Source organism: Aedes albopictus, chromosome 3 (genome assembly GCF_035046485.1).
Source record: "Aedes albopictus strain Foshan chromosome 3, AalbF5, whole genome shotgun sequence".
NCBI lineage: Eukaryota > Metazoa > Arthropoda > Insecta > Diptera > Culicidae > Aedes > Aedes albopictus.
In genome coordinates this window covers 294,879,858-294,900,987 of record NC_085138.1, presented here as the reverse complement: position 1 = coordinate 294,900,987, position 21,130 = coordinate 294,879,858, and the positions used below count along the sequence as shown (strand labels likewise).

Sequence of the window (21,130 nt, the reverse complement as noted above, 5' to 3'; positions counted from 1 at the left end):
AGTGCCTTGGCAACTTCTCTAGGATATACTCTGGAATTCCTCCAGGAGTTCTAGGAAATTCCTCCATGTATTACTCGGATTTTTTTTTAAAGAAGCTCCTCGATAATTCCTCCTGGAGTTCCTCGGGAATTGCTCGAGCAGTTCTACGGGAATTCTTCCAGGAGTTCCTCGGGAATTTTTCCACGGGTTCCTTGAGGATTCTTCCAGGAGTTCCACGGGAATCTCTTCAAGAGATTCTCGCGAATACCTCTAAGAGCTCCGCGCAAATTCCTACAGAAGCTCCTCTGGAATTCCTCCAGGAGTTTGCCGAGAATTTCTTCAGAAGTTCCTCAGATATTCCTCCATGTTTTCCTCGGAATTCCTCCAGAAGCTCCTCGAGAGGATTCCTCTAGGAGTTTCTCGTGAAATTTTCTAGAATTTCTTCTGGAATTTATCCATGAGTTCCTCGGGAATTTCTCTACGAGTTCCGCGGAGACTCTTCCAGAAGTTCCTCGGAAAACTTTTCAAGAGATTCTCGGGTATTCCTCTAGGAGTTCCTCGGGATTTCCTCCAGGAGTTCCTAGGAAATTCCTCGGAATTCCTCCAGGAGTTCCTCGAGAATTCTTCCAAGAGTTCTTCGAGAATTCCTGCTGAAGTTCCTCAGGAATTTCTCTAGGAGTTTTTCAGGTATTCTTCTAGGAGATCTACAGGAACTCGTTCTGGAGTTCCTCGAAAATTCCTTCAGGAGTTCTTCGGAAATTCTTTCAGATGTTCCTCGGGAATTTCTCCATAAGTTTCCCAAAAATTCTTCCAGGAGCTACTATGGAATAGGTCGAGGGGTTTCTCAAGAATGCCTCAGAACTCCTTCTGGAATTCCTCCAGGAGCTCCTTCGGAATCTTGCTAAGAATTCCTCGGGAACCCCTTTACGAGTTACTCGGGAATTTCGCCAGGAGATCCTCAAGAAGTCTTTTAGGATTTATTTCGGGATTTTTTTAAGGGTTCCTTGGGAATTCTTCCAGGAGTTCTACGAAAATTCCTCCAGAAGTTCCTCAATAATTCGTCCAGGATTACCTCGAGATTCTTCCAAAAGTTCCTCGGGCATCTTTCCCAGAGATTCGCAGATATACCTTCAGGAGTTCCTCGGGAATTCCCCAAAAAGATCCTTGGGAATTTCTCTAGGAGCTCCTTGCGAAATTCTCCTGGAGATCATTGAGAATTTCTCTACCATTTTCCACGATATTCTACTAGAGGAATTTCCGAGAATATCGTGTAGAAATTTCCAATTATCTTCTTAAGGAATGGATGAGAACTCTTTGAGAACTCTTTCCGAAGAACTCTTTGAGAAATTTCCTTAAAACTCCAGGATGAATCCCCGAAGATCTTCTGGAGAAATTTCCGGAATTTTTTGTGGCACTTTTGGAAATAAGTCCGAGGAACCATGTATTATCATTGGAAGATTTGTTGGTAGATTTCTGAAGTAAGTTTCGTGAAAATTCTGGTTTAAATTTCCGGATAATTTATGTAGTTAAATTAAAAATGAATCATTGAGAAATTCCCTGGGAAACCCTGCAGTGATTCTATCTCAATTACTGCAGGAATTCTTCGGTTGCTTCTAAAGGAATTTCCGTGATGGGAATCCTCGGGGGAATCCATGAAAGGATTCCCGGTAAATCCCTGGACAAATTCTCGGGACTCGAGGGGCAATTTCCATGAAATTCCTAAAGGAATTTCCTGGGAGCTCTAAAATACATTCTCGGGGACTTCTGTAGAAAATACTTGTGTTGGTTCAATGTCGAATTTTGGTGGCACTGCGTGAGATGCAACTTCTCACTTGTTGATTGGTGCTAGCGGTCGTAGATTTTCTGGTCATTCTGGCAACTCAGTCAGCCCAGCTGACGATGATGCTAGCGAACCAGCACACTCTGCCAGCCACCCCACTCAGTCAGAATCGAACCACTGAGCTGTGAACAGCTGAACAATCCAATAGGAAATAAAAAGCAAAGTCCTAATTTATCCGAATAAAGTTTGTTAGTCAAAGTTTGCATGGAGCGTTCAATAAATCTTCTATCGTCGTAAGTGAAAAGTGGTGTTATACGTACCTGAAGAGAGAAAATACTTAGTGCGTCGTTGGATTGTGTCGATTGTCCCCGTCGTGCTATCGTGCTGCTGCTGTTTAGTGAAGGCCGTACTTACCGTGTGCATGCTGTATGTGCCATTTCCACTGCGATTGAGGGTGATCGCCACTGCCTGTGGTGCATGAAACTTACCTGTACAGGTGATCCCAGGCCAGATCGTCAAGTAGGGTACTTGTGCCTATCGTGTGCCCACGCCAACCGGCGTAGTTTGGCCAAAAGAAGAAAAAGCACAGCGTAGGAAACGGGTAAGCGCCATCATTAATTTTTGGTGCCGTGACCAGGATACGCTGGGACCGCGTGGTGAACTACCTACTGGGCGCTGCCATCTTGGACATCGGCTCATTGGATTGTTCTGGATCTGGCTGTTGCTGTATTGTATTAATACAAGGCTCGAACTTTCGAGCGGAAGGTAAAGACCTGTCCAGTTCGATTTGCTGTACCCACAGGTACCCTTTAGATATTTTCTCTCTCTTCCTGCATGCATTAATCGTTCCCGCTCGACATTGGCCGTCGTGCATCCGGAGTGTGCCAATACTTTTGGCCTCCAAGCGCCATTGCGAAGACGAGCTCCGAGAACAATCGGACTATTGTTTCACTGTGGCGTCCCCAGCCGTGGTGAATACCGGATTTCGCCGCTTTCATCTTTGCATCGCTACATCGAGATTGCTCATATCAAGCGATTTGTGACGCACTTCGTCTGAAACATCCTGCCCAGTGATTTTGTGCTATTTCTTGCTGCTGTGGCGTCCCTAACCAACCAAAACGCGTGGTGAGGCTACTACTGTATGATAGTCAGCTACTACGCCCTTTCATCGGTCATCGTGTGACATCCCTGAGGTCCATCGGGGGCATTTCCGACCGGATAATCCATTTCGACGATTCAGTACGGACGGTACTTCGCTGAGTTCCTGTTGGCTGATTTTAAAATACAAGGCACAGTTTGCCTTGGAACAGGTGAGCACCTTTCCAAGTAGTTAATTGTTTTCTGCGTGGGTCTACTCTTGGTCCGTTTGGTCCACAGGTATCCATCTGGACGTTTGCGCCATGGAGGCTCAGCAGCGAGGCCAGCTGCTAGCCAGGAGGAACACTCTGCTTGCTGCGTTGGGTCGGGCAGAGGAGTTTGCTGCCAACTTCGATGCTCAGAGGGACCAGGCACAACTACCGCTGAGACTGGACTACCTCAACGGTGTTTGGAACAGCTTGGAGACCGTTCAAGCGCAACTCGAGGACGAAGAAACGACGGAAGAAGGTAGGGCAGGGCATGCGACATTTCGGGCTGATTTGGAACCTCGTCTCTTCACAATAAAGGCCAGCTTGCTTTCGAAATTGCCTCCGCCTCCTGTTATTAGCAACGCATTCCCTCAACCCCCTCAGGCGTCCTCCACTCTCTCTGGGATTAAGTTGCCGACGATTTCCCTACCCGAGTTCAACGGGGACTACATGCAATGGCTGGCTTTCCACGATACATTCCTGGCGCTCATTCACTCTAATCCGGACCTACCGGACATACAAAAATTTCATTACTTACGAGCAGCTGTCAAGGGGGAAGCCGCTCAGTTGATCGAGTCCATCGGAATCAGTTCTGCTAACTACGGCTTGGCTTGGCAGACATTGGAGAATCGATATTCCAACGACTACCTTCTCAAGAAGCGCCACCTTCAGGCGCTCTTCGACATCCCCAGCATGAAGAAGGAGACTGCTGCGTCGCTACACGGGTTGGTGGACGAATTTGAGCGACATACGAAAATTTTGCATCAATTGGGAGAACCGACCGGTTCGTGGAGCTCCATCTTGGAGCATTTGCTATGCACCCGCCTTCATAACGATACCGTGAAGGCGTGGGAGGACCATGCGTCGACTGTGACGGATCCAAACTACGCCTGTCTAATAGACTTTCTTCAACGACGGACGCGGGTACTGGAATCGATTTCCGTGAACCATCATGCACCGGATTCAGCGCCCGCTTCTGGTGGTTCTGTTCATCCGACTCGAAAGCCCCATCATCATCATCCACAGTTTCGTGTTTCGTCTTATGCAGCAACCACAAATCAAGGAGAAAAGTGCATCGCGTGTAATCAGTCGCATTCAGTATGGAAGTGCCAGCAATTCAGCAGTCTTACACCGACCGAACGGCAGCAGCTTGTGAACTCCAAACGGTTGTGCCATAATTGCTTGAAAGGGAAACACTTTGCTCGACAATGTCCGTCTAGCTTCACCTGTCGGAAATGCAATCGACGTCACCATACGCTTCTCCACCCTGAGCAGTCCGATGTTCCTCGAAGGTCCAGTCATCAAGATTCCGCTCCTAGCCCTGCTGCTCCGGTTACGTCCACCTCGTCAAATGTTTCTTCTGTTGTAGAATCGCCCACACAGTCCATGGTTGCTGCATCGGCGCCCGTTCCCACTGTTGAAGTTAACTCAGCATTGCAACAGCCTCGAGAGAACATTTTTCTGCTAACCGTGGTCGTGAAAATCGTCGATGACTACGGTATAGAGCACCTAGCTCGTGCGCTTTTGGACAGTGCTTCCCAACCGAATCTCATCACGGATCGAATGGCTAGAATTCTACGACTACGACGACAGAAAGTGGATATCACGGTACAGGGAGCCGGCAAGCAATCCAATTCAGTACGCGAATCTGTCTTCGCCCAGGTGCAGTCAAGGAAGGGAGACTTTTCGTGCGGTGTGAACTTCCTGGTGATGGACAAACTAACTGCTAACCTGCCCTCGCAAAGCATTTCCACCACCGGATGGAAAATCCCGAAGGATTTGTACCTCGCAGATCCTTCGTTCAATGAAAGCCAACCAATTGACATGCTTCTAGGGGCAAAACACTTCTACTCGTTCTTCCCCAGCGCGGCACGGATTCAGCTCGACAAAAACCTCCCTCTCTTAGTCGATAGTGTGTTTGGTTGGATTGTTGTTGGATCGACTGGCTCAAATTCTCCGGTTCAGTCTACGTCGACCGTCTGCGAAGCGGTCACTGTGTCAATGATCTCACTAGAGGATAGCTTGGAGCGATTTTGGAAGGCAGAGGAGCTGACGACGACAGACAACTATTCCATCGAAGAACGACACTGTGAAACCCTGTACACTTCAACAGTATCCCGTAATTCCGAAGGTCGATACATTGTTCGTTACCCCCGGAAGCCCGACTTCGACAAAATGATCGGCGAATCGAAGAACAGCGCTTATCGACGGTTCGAGTTTTTGGAAAGACGCCTGGAACGAACTCCGCAATTGAAGGACGAATACCACCAGTTTATGCGAGAGTATCTCTCCCTTGGCCACATGCGGTTGGTCAACGTGGACGACGAAAAAACCTCTCCAGCTTATTACCTGCCCCACCACGCCGTGATTAAGGAAGCAAGTACGACAACGAAGCTCCGTGTCGTATTCGACGGTTCTGCGAAAACCTCTACCGGCTTCTCTCTGAATGAAGCTCTATGCGTGGGTCCTGTGGTGCAGGATGAACTGATCGACATTATTTTGCGGTTTCGGACCTTTCCAGTTGCGCTCGTCGGCGATATAGCGAAGATGTACAGGCAGGTACTGATTCACCCCGACGATACTCCGCTACAACGTGTTCTGTGGCGGTTCACACAGCAATCTCCGGTGCAGACCTATGAACTCCTCACTGTTACATACGGTTTAGCACCGTCTTCTTTCTTGGCGACTCGCACTCTCCAGCAACTGGCAGAAGACGAGGGTGAACCATTCCCCAAAGCTGCTCCAGCGCTAAAAAAGAGCTTTTATGTTGATGATTATATTGGCGGAGCCCAATCCGTCGAGGAAGCTATTCTTCTACGCGATGAACTCGGCCAATTGTTGGAGAAAGGCGGTTTTGAGCTTCGAAAGTGGACTTCAAATCGACTGGAAGTCTTGCAGGGCCTCAGTGACGAACATATTGGCACTCAATCCTCGCTTCAATTCGCCCCACATGAAACAATCAAGGCACTAGGTATCAACTGGGAACCAGAAGCAGATGTTCTACGATTTGACTCACAGGTTCGAAGCAGCGAAGGGCCACCTACAAAACGATCGATACTCTCCGATATTGCGAAGCTTTTTGATCCGCTCGGACTAATTTCCCCCGTGATTGTTCGGGCAAAAATCATCATGCAAGAGCTATGGCTGCTATCCGGTGACTGGGATGATCCTGTGCCCGAACCAGTGCGATCAAAATGGGAAAAATATCATCAGGAACTTGCAGACATCTCTGAGCACCGTGTCGACCGTTACGCTTTGCTTCCTGATTCTGTGATCCAATTGCACACCTTCGCTGATGCATCGCAGAGTGCTTACGGTGCGTGTACGTACGCGCGCTGTGAGGATAATCAAGGCAGAGTTCGAATCCAGCTTCTTGCTTCCAAATCCCGCGTAGCCCCACTTAAGCGAATCACCATTGCTCGATTGGAGTTGTGCGCAGCTGTAGTCGCTGCCCATCTTCACGACCGAATAAAGAAGGCTATCGACGTCAACGTGTCCGCGTCCTTCTTCTGGTCCGACTCGGCAGTAACCCTTCAATGGCTTCGCTCACCTCCGAACACATGGCCGACGTACGTAGCCAACCGTGTTTCGGAAGTACAACAGTATACACACGGTTGCCAGTGGAAGCACGTCCCCGGAGTGGAAAACCCAGCTGACTTGGTCTCGCGCGGCATGACGGTCAGGGAATTCATCGTAAGCGAGCTGTGGCATCATGGTCCAAACTGGTTGGCACGGCCACATGAAGACTGGCCGGCCTCAATTCCTCCTGGAGTACCAGCTGAGCAACTGGAGATCAAGCCTGCCGTCGTTCTCGTCCAAACATCCACTGCGATTCACCCGATTTTTCTCCGCTGGTCCTCCTACAATCGCCTCCTTCACGTCGTCGGATACATCATGCGCTTCGTTGGAAACACCCGTTCGAAACTTCGTACACAGCCCTCTGGAAATGTTACTCCAGTTCCAGGGAATCTCACGGTGGCCGAAATTGCCAATGCCAAGACCATTCTCATCCGACTAGCTCAGGAGGATGGATACGCTGCGGAAATAAAGGAGTTGAAGAAGAAGGAAACTGTATCGAAGCAATCGCACATTCGCAACATGAGCCCATTCTTTGACCCAGAGGGAGTGCTGAGAGTCGGAGGTCGCCTTAACTTTGCCCTTCTGCCCTACCAAGCGAAGCACCCTGCCCTGCTACCCACAAAGCACCCGTTCACACGCCTCATCGTAGAACATTTCCATCGCAAACTACTACATGGCGGCGGGCGCCAGCTCTTGACGGCGATTCGGGAAGAATTCTGGCCACCACGAGGACGAAAACTAGTTCAAAGCGTCGTTAGAAACTGTTTTCGTTGTATTCGCCTGAATCCTGTTCCTGCCCAACAGCAAATCGGTCAACTACCTGCCCAGCGAGTCATCCCAAGTCGTCCTTTTAGCGTCACAGGTATCGACTACGCTGGTCCACTATACCTCCGCCCAATTCATAAACGTGCCGCACCTGCCAAGGCATATCTGTGCCTGTTTGTATGCTTCTCAACTAAAGCCGTGCATCTCGAATTGGTCGGCGATTTGTCCACTCAAGCATTCCTGTGTTCCCTACGTCGCTTTATCTCACGGCGGGGCCGGCCTGCTCATATCCACACAGATAATGGGAAGAATTTTGAGGGAGCGAAAAACGAGCTGGCTGAGCTTTTTTCCAGGTTCCAAGACCGGTCCCAGCAGAACGAAATCGCCACCTTTTGTTCCGATGAGGGAATAACCTGGCACTTGACCCCACCTAAAGCTCCCCACTTTGGTGGCCTGTGGGAAGCGGCCGTCAAGGTAGCCAAAAAACACCTCTACCGTCAGTTGGGGTCGTCTCGACTTTCCTTTGAAGATATGTGCACAATCCTGATGCAAATCGAAGCAATTATGAATAGCCGTCCTTTGCTTCCTATGACAGAAGACCCCAATGATTTGGCTGCATTGACCCCTGCACACTTCCTCATCGGCTCCTCTCTGCACGCCCTGCCCGACCCCGACGTCCGCAGCATTCCCACCAGCAGATTACAACACCATCAGCAACTGCAACAGCATGTGCAACAATTTTGGACGCGCTGGCGACAGGAATACTTGCAGGAGCTGCAAAAAGACACCCGTCTATGGCAGCGAAATGAGCAGATAGTTCCAGGGCGAATGGTCATACTTGTAGACGAAATGCAACCTACGATTCGGTGGCCACTAGCTCGCATCGAATCAGTTCTTCCGGGCAACGATCATCTTGTTCGAGTGGTCACACTCCGAACTACCCGCGGCATAATCACTCGACCGATTACTAAAATCTGCCTGCTGCCCTCCTCGTCGATGGTCCCGAATGCGGAAGATGGTCCAGCTTCGTCCGGCGGCTCATAAGCGATTCCTGATCCGTGAATTTCCAGTTTAATTTAAGCAAAACAAGAGAAAATGTTAGATTTAAGATGCAAATTATCCAAGTAGTGATAGTGATAGCTGTAATGTTGTTTGTTTACCTTTTTTATGTTGAACATAATGGTTCAAGGCGGCGGGTGTGTTGGTTCAATGTCGAATTTTGGTGGCACTGCGTGAGATGCAACTTCTCACTTGTTGATTGGTGCTAGCGGTCGTAGATTTTCTGGTCATTCTGGCAACTCAGTCAGCCCAGCTGACGATGATGCTAGCGAACCAGCACACTCTGCCAGCCACCCCACTCAGTCAGAATCGAACCACTGAGCTGTGAACAGCTGAACAATCCAATAGGAAATAAAAAGCAAAGTCCTAATTTATCCGAATAAAGTTTGTTAGTCAAAGTTTGCATGGAGCGTTCAATAAATCTTCTATCGTCGTAAGTGAAAAGTGGTGTTATACGTACCTGAAGAGAGAAAATACTTAGTGCGTCGTTGGATTGTGTCGATTGTCCCCGTCGTGCTATCGTGCTGCTGCTGTTTAGTGAAGGCCGTACTTACCGTGTGCATGCTGTATGTGCCATTTCCACTGCGATTGAGGGTGATCGCCACTGCCTGTGGTGCATGAAACTTACCTGTACAGGTGATCCCAGGCCAGATCGTCAAGTAGGGTACTTGTGCCTATCGTGTGCCCACGCCAACCGGCGTAGTTTGGCCAAAAGAAGAAAAAGCACAGCGTAGGAAACGGGTAAGCGCCATCAACTTGGACACTCCTGCAGAGGGAATTAATGAAGGAATTCCCGAGGAATTCCTATAGGAATTCCCGAGGATCGCCTGGAAGAATTCTCGGGGAACTTCAAGAGGAATTCCCAAGAATCTCCTGGAAGAAATACCGAAGAATTCAAGGACAAATTCCTAAGGAAGTCCTGCAGGAATTCCCAAAGAATTGTTAGAAGAATTCCCGTGGATCTTCTGTAGGTATTCCCGAGAATCTGTAGGAGGAATTCCCGATGAACTCTTGGAGGAATGTCTAAGGAACTCCAGGATGAATTCCCAAGATCTTCTGAACGAATTCCCGGGTTTTTCTGTTGAACTCTTGTAATTATTTCCAAGAAACTTCTTGAGGGATTAAAACAAAAGTAAATATTCGAGGGAAATCCTGAGAGAACCGTGCATTATTGCTAGAGTACTTCTTGGGGAACTCTTGAAGTAAATTTCATGGAAGTTCTGGACGGAATTTTCGGAAAGCTTATGTCAGTATTTATTTTCAGTCACATCATGGAGAGATTCCCTGCGTAATCTTGGAGAAATTCTATCACAAATGCTGCAGGAAATCTCCGGGAGTTTGTTAAGGAATTTCATGGTATTCGTGAGGAAGCCATGAAGGGATTCCCGGAAAGCTCCTGGAGAAATTCTTCAAGACTTCTGAATAAATTTACCTGGAAACCTCGGAAGCAATTCCCAAAGCAAAGCAAAGCTCATCGCTATATTACTTGATATAGAGCGCAGTGAGTTTATTTTGATTTTTAACATTAATTTTATACCAAAGTCACAATATGGAGTGTGAAGACATGTGAAGACATTTTAGCGTGCCTTGCGAGGACATTTGAAAATGTTACCTGGCATCCCTGTTGATGGCGACAGATTCGGAAAATGGTTCCGTGATCGATTGATTAGGTGTGTTTGGTGTGTTTCCTTAGCGAGCTCGCAGTAATGATAAATCATCCTTTTGAAATTTTCATCGGTGTCATTTTGAGATAACGATTGAATTTATGATGTAACGGGAAAGCTATTAGGGGGAAGGTATTGTGCTCCGTGGAAGAAATATTGAACAGCGACTTATCCTTGCTTCAGATCTTATACTTCAATCCTTACACACAAGTACTTTTAGTGTTTTCCATAAATTGTCATTAACTCTATAAGACCCTGTGATGTACAACCAGAGAGCCCTCTCAAGCTTATAAACCCGCATATTTCAGAAGAGTTTACATCCCAACAATTTTTTGCCCGGCTCAAAAGCTCAAATCCGAAAACAGCCGGACATTCTTTAATCCATGCTTCCATTACGTAATTTTACACATCCTGCCGTACTGCTAAGAACCACTTCAACCGACTTGGCTCGCCGCCACTCTGCAAATGGATTATGTTCTAACCCAGCACCACCGCCAGCCAGCCAGCCAGCATAGCTCTTCTTCGTTCATGGAATGAATGTGGTTTCATCCATTCTAAACAACGTATCGTCGTCGTCGTACCACCCCTATGCTTACGATTTCGGTGGAAACGGCGCGATGGTTGTTGTTCAAAGCAGAACTCTTGCGGCGGCGGCAACAGACGAGCAACGGCAACATACGGCCCGAGAGTTATGTATCACCGAGCCGAGCCGCAAGAGTTTCAACACCACATTCTGTCAGATTTTCCACATTTGCTAATTTTACAGCGCTCTTCAGGTTTGGATTCTAACGAATGGCGCATGGTTTCGTATACCACGCGTTGGCTCTAAACAGAGATAGCAGCGAGTTTATTAGAACACCTGACTACGAACAGTTTCTAATCATGATAATTAAAGAAAATCGAGTTTACTATCGGATAAAGGCTATGGACCAATCCACAAAATCACTGTGTATGTTGGAGCTATGCTAAATTTATATAGAGTATCAAGTATAACAATAATGAATCAAAATAAAATTCTCAAATTTGGTTGAGATTCTTCACGCGTGATTGTCAGCTCCCCTTAGTGCAATGGTACGAATAGAACCTCAAAATGGGGTAACATTGATCGGCTTGACCGACCTCATGAAATGTACAAACATGTTTGATTAAATCAGTTTCAGCTCACGAATGGTATTACATAATCTACTGTTAGGCCGTTTCAAATATTTCTTTCACTTTTTGTCCTACCCAAGGTCCTACCACTCTTTGGCTGGTCGAGGGGGGGGGGGGGGAGTGAACATAATAAAGCATTTAATCCGAAAAATATTAAAAACTCATCGGATTTGTTAAAGAATTTTGACCAAAACCCGATTTTTTGATAAATATTTTTAATCTACCCTCTCAAAATGCAAAATCCAGCCAAATTTTTTGAAGGAGGGAGAGATAAAAAGACAAAATTAAATTTGTATCAGTCTTATAAAGCTATTAAATGACATCAAACTCATGATACACCTGAAACCTCTATTTATGCACATGGATGGGACTGCATAAATTAAAAACCCCCAATCAAACCACCTAGTGATGATGGCACCTTTCTCGTGCCTTCGAAAACATATTTCAACCCAAATCAAGTGACATGTTGATGAACATCGCACTTTCATACGTTGAATGGAAATCCATTTCATAGCACCAGAGATCATGTCGTTTATCAAGCTTTTGATTTTTGAGCCTTAAACTCTTGAAAAACAACAGCAATCTTGAATTTTGAGCCGCCATTTTGGATTTAAGTCCGGCAGCTTGGAAATTCTGGTCGCCATTTTTTACTCCAGACTTCTTCCCCATACCAGATATGCTCATATTGAATGGTTTTAAAGCCGAAAATTCCATTAAACAGCCGCCATTTTGAATTTTGAGACGCCATCTTGGATATTGTGGTCGCTATTTTTTAACTGCGGTTGTCTTCCCCATACTAAATATACTCACATTGTACAGTTTTAAAGCCTAAACCTCCATTAAACAGCTGCCATCTTAAAGTTTATGCCGCCATCTTGGATATTTTGGTCGCCATCTTGGATATTTTTATCGACATTTTTGAGCTCCAGACTTCTTCCCAATACCAGATACACCCATATTGCATGGATTTAAAGCCTGAATCTCCATTGAACAGAAGCCATTTTGAAATTTGAGCTGCCATCTTGGATTTTAGACCGCCATCTTGGATATTCTGGCTGTTATTTTTGGATTCCAGACTTCTTCCCCATATAAAATATACCCATATTGCATGATTTCAGGTCCTAAAACTCCATTAAGCAGTCGCCATCTTGAATTATGAATCGCCATCTTGGATATTTTGGTCACCATCTTGGATATTTCAATCACCATTTTTGGATTCCAGATATTTTTCCAACACCAAATATAAATATATTGTATGATTTTAGAGCCTAAAAATCCATTAAACAGCCATCTTGAATGTTGAACCGCCATCTTGGATATTTTGGTCGCCATTTTTGGACTCTGGACATCTTCATCATATACCAAATATACCCATATTGCTTGGATTTAGATCCTAATACTCCATTAAACAGTCGCCATCTTCAATTTGGAGCAGCCATCTTGGATTTTAGACCGCCATCTTGGATATTCTGGTCGCCATTTTTGAAGTCCAGACTTCGTCCCCATACCAAATATACCCATATTGCATGGTTTCAGGTCCTAAACCTCCATTAAACAGTCGCCATCTTCAATTTGGAGCCGCCATCTTGGATTTTAGACCTCCATCTTGGATATTCTGGTTGCCATTTCAGGACTTCGGACATCTTCCTCATACCAAATATACCCATATTGTCTGATATTAGAGCCAAAAACAGCAGCCGCCATCTTAAATTTGGAGCCGCCATCTTGAATATCAGGCTGCCATCTTGAATTTTGGGCCGACATAATGAAATTTCTGGTCTCCAGTGTCCATTTTCACAGAGAAATCGTCAACCATACTATAGTTTAAAAATTCTCCGCAGTTTTATGTTTCAATTTCATATACGGCCAGTTCCACCGGTGCTGATCTGGGTCACTGAAATGGCCATAACTCCGGAACGCCTCGACCGATCCGAGTCATTTTAAATAGCAAACAATGCGGTAAAATTCCGGTTCGATTCAATGGCTAATGGGAAGTGCCTTAAAGACGAGTGAACTTTTACAGACATACAGACATCATCTCAATTCGTCGAACTGAGTTGATTGGTATATGTGACTTGATCCTCCGAGCCTTCTATCGAAAATTCATTTTTTGAGTGAACATATAGCCTTTCAGTACACTTCGGTATACGAGAAAGGCAAAAAGGTATTAAAAAAGGGAAACTTATGCATAAACTAAGTTTGGGTTCCAATGAGGGAATGAGGTGGGGTTAAGGGAGGTTCCAGAAAGTTCCCAGAGAACCCAAAAAGGGGGTTCTAAGGGGCTCCAGGGGCGTTTTAAGGGGTTGTTTCATGGGATTTGAGGAACCTTCCAGGGGCTATCTGTCAAGATGTGTTGGCGTTTTAATAAGGTTACGGGGAATGAATTAAATGCTTTGGCTGTTTTCCTACTCTCCGGATGGACCAATGTGGCGCTAGCTTCTATGCGCGAAACAGCTAAAAGTAAATCGCAAAAATATTGTATGGCGAGTAGCATCTAAAGACGTGTTTCTCGAAGAGGAACACATTATTCGAAAAAAATATTTGGTAGCGGTTGTGCACAATGATGACCGGTTTATTGCCTACAAATATTTTTTCGGTTAAAACTTTTCATTTCGAGAAATTTGAGTTTAGATGCTTTTCGCCATACAAAATAAAATGATATTACTCCTGATGACCAACATTGAAAGCACTCCCTGCGGGTAATCTATTCAGGGGAATTTCAATAGCATTAAGGGGGTTTCAGGGACGTTTCAAGGGGCTTTAATGACTAGTCAAGGGATCTCAGGAGCATTTGAAGGGCGTTGCAAGGGGTTTGAGGGGCGTTTCAAGGTATTTCAGAGTAATTTAAGGGTTTCGTGGTGTTTCAGGAACATTTTAAGGACGTTCCTAGAGGTTTAAGGGACGTTTCATAGCATTTCAGGGGTGTTTCAAGAGATTTTCAGGTGTTTTCCGGTGGGTTTATGTACCCTATTAAAGGCGTTAAAAGAGTTTCAGATGCATTTCAAATTGATCATGATGAATTCAAGAGCGCTTTGAATGGGGATTACGGAGGTTTCAGGGGCGTTTTGAGGCATTTTAGGTCAGGCTCGTATCAGGGGTTTCAAGAGAACACCTATAAATCAAAGAGTATATCAGGAGCGTTTCATGTTATGGGGTTTCTAAAAATCTTCTGAAACTTCCTGAAATGCCTTCAAGATCCCCCTGAAACCCTCTCGGGCCGCTTGTAACGCAACTGGGACGATCTGAAACCCCCTAAATCTCCTCCGTAACGCTTCCGTAACGCCTCTGAATCCCGCCGAAAATGCACTGAAAATTCCTGAAATGCCTCTAAAGCCCCTTAAATCCTCTCGGACCTCATGTAAGCGTATGACCATGCTGAGGGTGACGGGTTCAATTTCGTGCCTGCCACGCGAAATACACATGCCAAATAAAGACACTATATGCTAAAGACACGAAATCTGATGATTGTTGCTGGTGACGACGATTCCCGCATTATGACGATGATGCTGCTGAGCAATGCATTTAAAGCGCGATTGACAGATCTTCTGCTCAGTTGGAATGACATTGATAGTAAATTTGGAATTCCAATTGGAACATTTCGTGTCATTACACTATATGCAAAAGTGTCTTTACACGTTAACCCTTTGAAGTCGAAATTTTTCCAAGCGTTATTATAGACTTTTTTCAACACATTTCTGTGGTTTTGGTACTCAAAAGCATAAAAAGGGTAGAATATGATGCAAAATATTTTTGTTTTTGGATATCCTAGATCAACCAAATTGTTCTTGAGTTTTGATCCTAATGTCTACGGATGTAACAGTTACTTCTTTCATCATACAAAGCTATGATTTGTATTATATAATGTCCAGTGCGCCTTCTGAAAGTTCAATATACAGTATCTGGTCAGTCGGGATATCCTGGTCATCCAAATCAAACCCGTGCACAAGGGAGGGGTTTTGGGGGTTAAACTACTCCCATTGCCGATCTTCCATATACTAGGCGCCCCTCCGCCCTTTACCAAAATTAGCAAAAACCCCTCCCTTGACGCTTTTTTTGTGTACGGGTCTAATCCAAATTGTTCTTGAGTTTTGATACTGATGTCTACGCGTGTAACGGTAACTTCTTTCATTATACAAAGCTACAATTTGTAATCTATCAAGTCCAGTAAGTCTTCTGAAAGTTCAAAATACATCACAGATAAGTCAGGATATCCTTGGTCATCCAAATCGTAGTCTATTATGTCCAGTAAATCCCCTGAATGATAAATAAACATTATCAGAATAACTGGGGTCATCCAAACTAGTATGATGTTCAAAATCTAGCATCTACAGCAATTGAAGTTTTTGTTTTGGTTTTATCGAGTTATATTGTATAATCTATTATACTTACTGGAGCTCACAGAATACAATCAGAGACTTTGCCATAGCTACGGAATATTCCGAATCGTACACACTGCCCAGCAATATATAGCATGGAGTCTACAGCCGTAATAATATATTTTTTGCTGTTTAGAGTAACACAACATTACCAACCGTGATGATTATATCTATTTTATTTGTTTAGATTTGATTGCAAAAATGAAACTGAATCAACAGTTCTTTACCACAACACCAAGTTCGTGGCTGTAGTCCTTATACTCGGACGCGTCCCACATTTGCCTTCAGATATTATTACAAAAATAAAAGAAATTAATTATTACAGAGAGATTAACATCACGATACACATAATCTTACAAATGCACAAACAAGAAACATCACAAATTTACACAGCACAACACACTTAATCTCCAAATTTGATCTCGGTAAATACGAATAACGAACTCAATCGGTAAAGCTTATTTTAACTGAAATGTCGTTGAAATTTGACAGTTCATTAAAAATAACTTGTCCAAAATAACGAAATTCGGTAATATACGTTCATTACTGATTTTCGGCAAACTTTTTTGCCACAGCAATCGGCAATCATGTCACTGAATTTCGGTAAAGCGCATCTGTCAAAAATGAAAACGGACACGTTGTCGTCTGGGTGCCATCTCCAAAAAAATGGTAGAAGGATTTTTTTTAAGCAAACATCGATGGAATTTTTATCTCGTAAGTAAGCAATACGCTCCTAAAGACCTATCGGGATTCTTGTTTTAAACCACAATATATGGTTCAAGAGTACACATTTACTCATTTTTTGACGTTTTTATTTACCATAGTTGAAAATATATAATTTTTATTTTTTTAGCCTTTTGTCTCGTTCCTAGCTTATAACACATACTTTGAGTGATTTTTTTCACCGTGTATGTCAGATAGGAACATTTTTGAAATCCCAGTGGGAAAAATGTCGAGCTCAGTCACACAAGGTTGACCTCAAATGTCAAAGTAGAACTATTTACCATTTTACTTATTTCGAATTTTCTCATTATTCCTTTGTTTTTCAAGTTCAAGTAAAGTACAATTCCGATTAGAATACCATGCTTGATCGTATTATTCAATATAAGCGAGATTTCGTCTTTAATTTTAGGACCCTATTAAATTCGCTTTAAGCTAATGCTGTGTAAATATGCATCTTATATGAATATTCAATAAAGATCCTCTCTTAATTATCTTTTCAGCTCGTTGGTTTGGAGAAGGAGCGTTGAAGGAGGAATGTTTTCTGGTGCCTGTTTGGTTGCTGTCGGGACGCTACTTCGATCGTCATGAAGCAAGCCGCATTGTTACCTGCCGGAAACGGTAGCTCCGCGGGAAATTCGTCACTTCTGAAAGTCCACCGAGTTGCTGATCCGCAAGTTGCCGCTCCAGTGGTGCGTTAAATTGCGCAGGATTTCAAGATAGATCTGCGCTTCCTAAGTGCCACCGCTGCTGCCCTGCAGGAAGCCAGCGAAACGTACCTGATCAGATTGTTCGAGGACACCAATCTGTGCGCGACCCACATCATGCGCGTCACAATCATGCCGATGGATATCCAGCTGGCCCGGCGCATCCGCGAGCGTGTATAAGGAGGATTGGGAGAAAGAGACCTCGGGGGAAGTGTGAAGTTGTATTTTTACTATTTTTTTTGTTATTAAAGAGGCTTCCTGCCTTAGGCTGGTTCATCTCTGAATAAATTTTTTAACCTAATTATATTTTTTTGTTTTATTTTGCTTCTTCTTATTGAAAACCATGAAAGAAAACAAACATTTACTGAATTTCGGTAATAATGTATGCCGAAATTTTCGGCAATATATTACCGAGCCACTCGTTAAATTTTGACAGATGATGTTTATCAAGTTTGCAGCCTAGTCGGCAATTTGAACTTTTACCGAGATTTTTACCGAGCACTCAGCTGTTGGATTCTCGGCGATTTATTTTGCCGGCCTCGGCGAAATAAATTAAGTGTAAATACAGAACATAAATGTGCTCTGTTATCCAGATGGATAACATCTTCCGATCACAGGATGACGAGGTTTCATTAATTGGTTTAGGCCCATCAGTAATCCTGGAAATGTTTTTTATTTGGCAGTTTGCCTTTCAGTTCACAACATTTGTTACTGTGTTCATAGCTCGGTTTTGTCTAGGAAAACTACAGTCAAACCTCCATGAGTCGATGTTCCTTGACTCGATATCGACTCATGGAGGTAATTTTCTCCATACTGAAAAATAATTTCTGGGTTACTATGATGGTCCCCCAAAAAGCTTCCCAAAGGATTTTTGTTCCACTACTCGATATTTCCTTGAGTCGATGGTCCCTTCAATATCGACTCATGGAGGTTTTACTGTATTCCTAATCGGGCATCCCGTGTCGGGTTTCATCACTAGAGTTCTGACTTGAAGTCTGTGTCAGGGAAAGGTTTACGTCTCTAGTACTTAATCGCGGCCCGAAATGGCCTGAATAATGAGGAGAAAGTGTAGAGGGAACATGGGTTGTTTTGTCATAATGGATAACGAATTTTAATAGAGATTTAATTGGGATTTAAACCAAAGTTCTAATGAGAAGTCCGGTGTGAATTCCAGAATGCTGCTCAAATAACTGAAAATATTGTTTGAACTATAAAAATTAATTTTAAGAAATAGCTGCAAAAGAAAATGGTGTGATTTTTAGGGAATCTCTTTGATTTCAACGAAAATTTGGATGATAGCTTGCTGCATGTTAGATGTGAGCTTTAATGAGAAACTAATGGAAAACGTTAGTGCGAGACTCAATAGAAATTTGGCTAGGATGTCGATAAGGTTCTAACTGAATTTTACTTGAATTTGGCTTGATTTGTTTGGTATCAATTTGGATAGAATAGGTATTGAAGTGGCTTTGGAATGATACTTGAATGAGATTTTGGATGAAATTTTGATAGGATTTGGATTGGATTTAGATCAGGTTCGGTCTGGATTTGGTTAGGATTTAGATTGGCTTTGGACTGGATTTTGATAGCATTTGGGTTGAATTCTGACTGGATTTGGATTTGATGTGGATTGGATTTGGATTGGATTTGGATTGGATTTGGATTGGATTTGGATTGGATTTGGATTGGATTTGGATTGGATTTGGATTGGAATTGGATTGGATTTGAATAAGATTTGGATTGGATTTGGATTGGATTTGGAATGGATTTGGAATGGATTTGGATTGGATTTGGATTGGATTTGGATTGGATTTGGATTGGATTTGGATTGGATTTGGATTGGATTTGGATTGGATTTGGATTGGATTTGGATTGGATTTGGATTGGATTTGGATTGGATTTGGATTGGATTTGGATTGGATTTGGATTGGATTTGGATTGGATTTGGATTGGATTTGGATTGGATTTGGATTGGATTTGGATTGGATTTGGATTGGATTTGGATTGGATTTGGATTGGATTTGGATTGGATTTGGATTGGATTTGGATTGGATTTGGATTGGATTTGGATTGGATTTGGATTGGATTTGGATTGGATTTGGATTGGATTTGGATTGGATTTGGATTGGATTTGGATTGGATTTGGATTGGATTTGGATTGGATTTGGATTGGATTTGGATTGGATTTGGATTGGATTTGGATTGGATTTGGATTGGATTTGGATTGGATTTGGATTGGATTTGGATTGGTTTTGGATTTGGATTGGATTTGGATTGGATTTGGATTGGATTTGGATTGGATTTGGATTGGATTTGGATTGGATTTGGATTGGATTTGGATTGGATTTGGATTGGATTTGGATTGGATTTGGATTGGATTTGGATTGGATTTGGATTGGATTTGGATTGGATTTGGATTGGATTTGGATTGGATTTGGATTGGATTTGGATTGGATTTGGATTGGATTTGGATTGGATTTGGATTGGATTTGGATTGGATTTGCATTGGATTTGGATTGGATTTGGATTGGATTTGGATTGGATTTGGATTGGATTTGGATTGGATTTGGATTGGATTTGGATTGGATTTGGATTGGATTTGGATTGGATTTGGATTGGATTTGGATTGGATTTGGATTGGATTTGGATTGGATTCGGATTGGATTTGGATTGGATTTGGATTGGATTTGGATTGGATTTGGATTGGATTTGGATTGAATTTGGATTGAATTTGGATTGGATTTGGATTGGATTTGGATTGGATTTGGATTGGATTTGGATTGGATTTGGATTGGATTTGGATTGGATTTGGATTGGATTTGGATTGGATTTGGATTGGATTTGGATTGGATTTGGATTGGATTTGGATTGGATTTGGATTGGATTTGGATTGGATTTGGATTGGATTTGGATTGGATTTGGATTGGATTTGGATTGGATTTGGATTGGATTTGGATTGGATTTGGATTGGATTTGGATTGGATTTGGATTGGATTTGGATTGGATTTGGATTGGATTTGGATTGGATTTGGATTGGATTTGGATTGGATTTGGATTGGATTTGGATTGGATTTGGATTGGATTTGGATTGGATTTGGATTGGATTTGCATTGGATTTGGATTGGATTTGGATTGGATTTGGATTGGATTTGGATTGGATTTGGATTGGATTTGGATTGGATTTGGATTGGATTTGGATTGGATTTGGATTGGATTTGGATTGGATTTGAATTGGATTTGGATTGGATTTGGATTGGATTTGGATTGGATTTGGATTGAGGGGGTTAGAAGCAAAGGGGTGTAAGTGACAAAAACCCACTTTCGAGTAAATGAGGTTTAAAGTTTTTGACCTTTTTTTCTTCCCATACAAAATGTATGAAGTTTCAAAATCAACACAATTTTCTCTGATTTATTGTAATTTTTCCAATCATCGTAAAAACAAACTTAAAAATGTTCCTGAAAGCTTGAAATCTGAAGAATTTTATGATATGCTCAGCTCAAAATCGACAAAATGGTCACTTACACCCCTTTGATTCTGGGCCCCTCGATTGGATTTGGATTGGATTTGGATTGGATTTCGATTGGATTTCGATTGGATTTCGATTGGATTTCGATTGGATTTCGATAGGGTTTCGATTGGATTTCGATTGGATTTCGATTGGATTTCGATTGGATTTCGATTGGATTTCGATTGGATTTGGATTGGATTTGGATTGGATTTGGATTGGATTTGGATTGGATTTGGATTGGATTTGGATTGGATTTGGATTGGATTTGGATTGGATTTCGATTGGATTTCGATTGGATTTCGATTGGATTTCGATTGGATTTCGATTGGATTTCGATTGGATTTCAATTGGATTTCGATTGGATTTGGATTGGATTTGGATTGGATTCGGATTGGATTTGGATTGGATTTGGATTGGATTTCGATTGGATTTCGATTGGATTTCGATTGGATTTCGATTGGATTTCGATTGGATTTCGATTGGATTTCGATTGGATT

General features: G+C 43.3%; 2 long non-coding RNA genes across 3 annotated transcripts in view; one reads left to right on the top strand and one right to left on the bottom strand.

Annotated features, from left to right (window-relative positions):
• The window catches only part of LOC134284024 (uncharacterized), a 1,044,900-nt gene that overhangs the window by 874,833 nt on the left and 148,937 nt on the right, over window positions 1-21,130 (bottom strand). The gene's annotated exons all lie outside the window — the stretch shown is intronic.
• On the top strand, window positions 15,918-17,389 carry LOC134291373 (uncharacterized). Its single transcript, XR_009999054.1, has 2 exons — window positions 15,918-16,414; window positions 16,924-17,389. It is a non-coding gene; the product is annotated as an uncharacterized LOC134291373 (long non-coding RNA).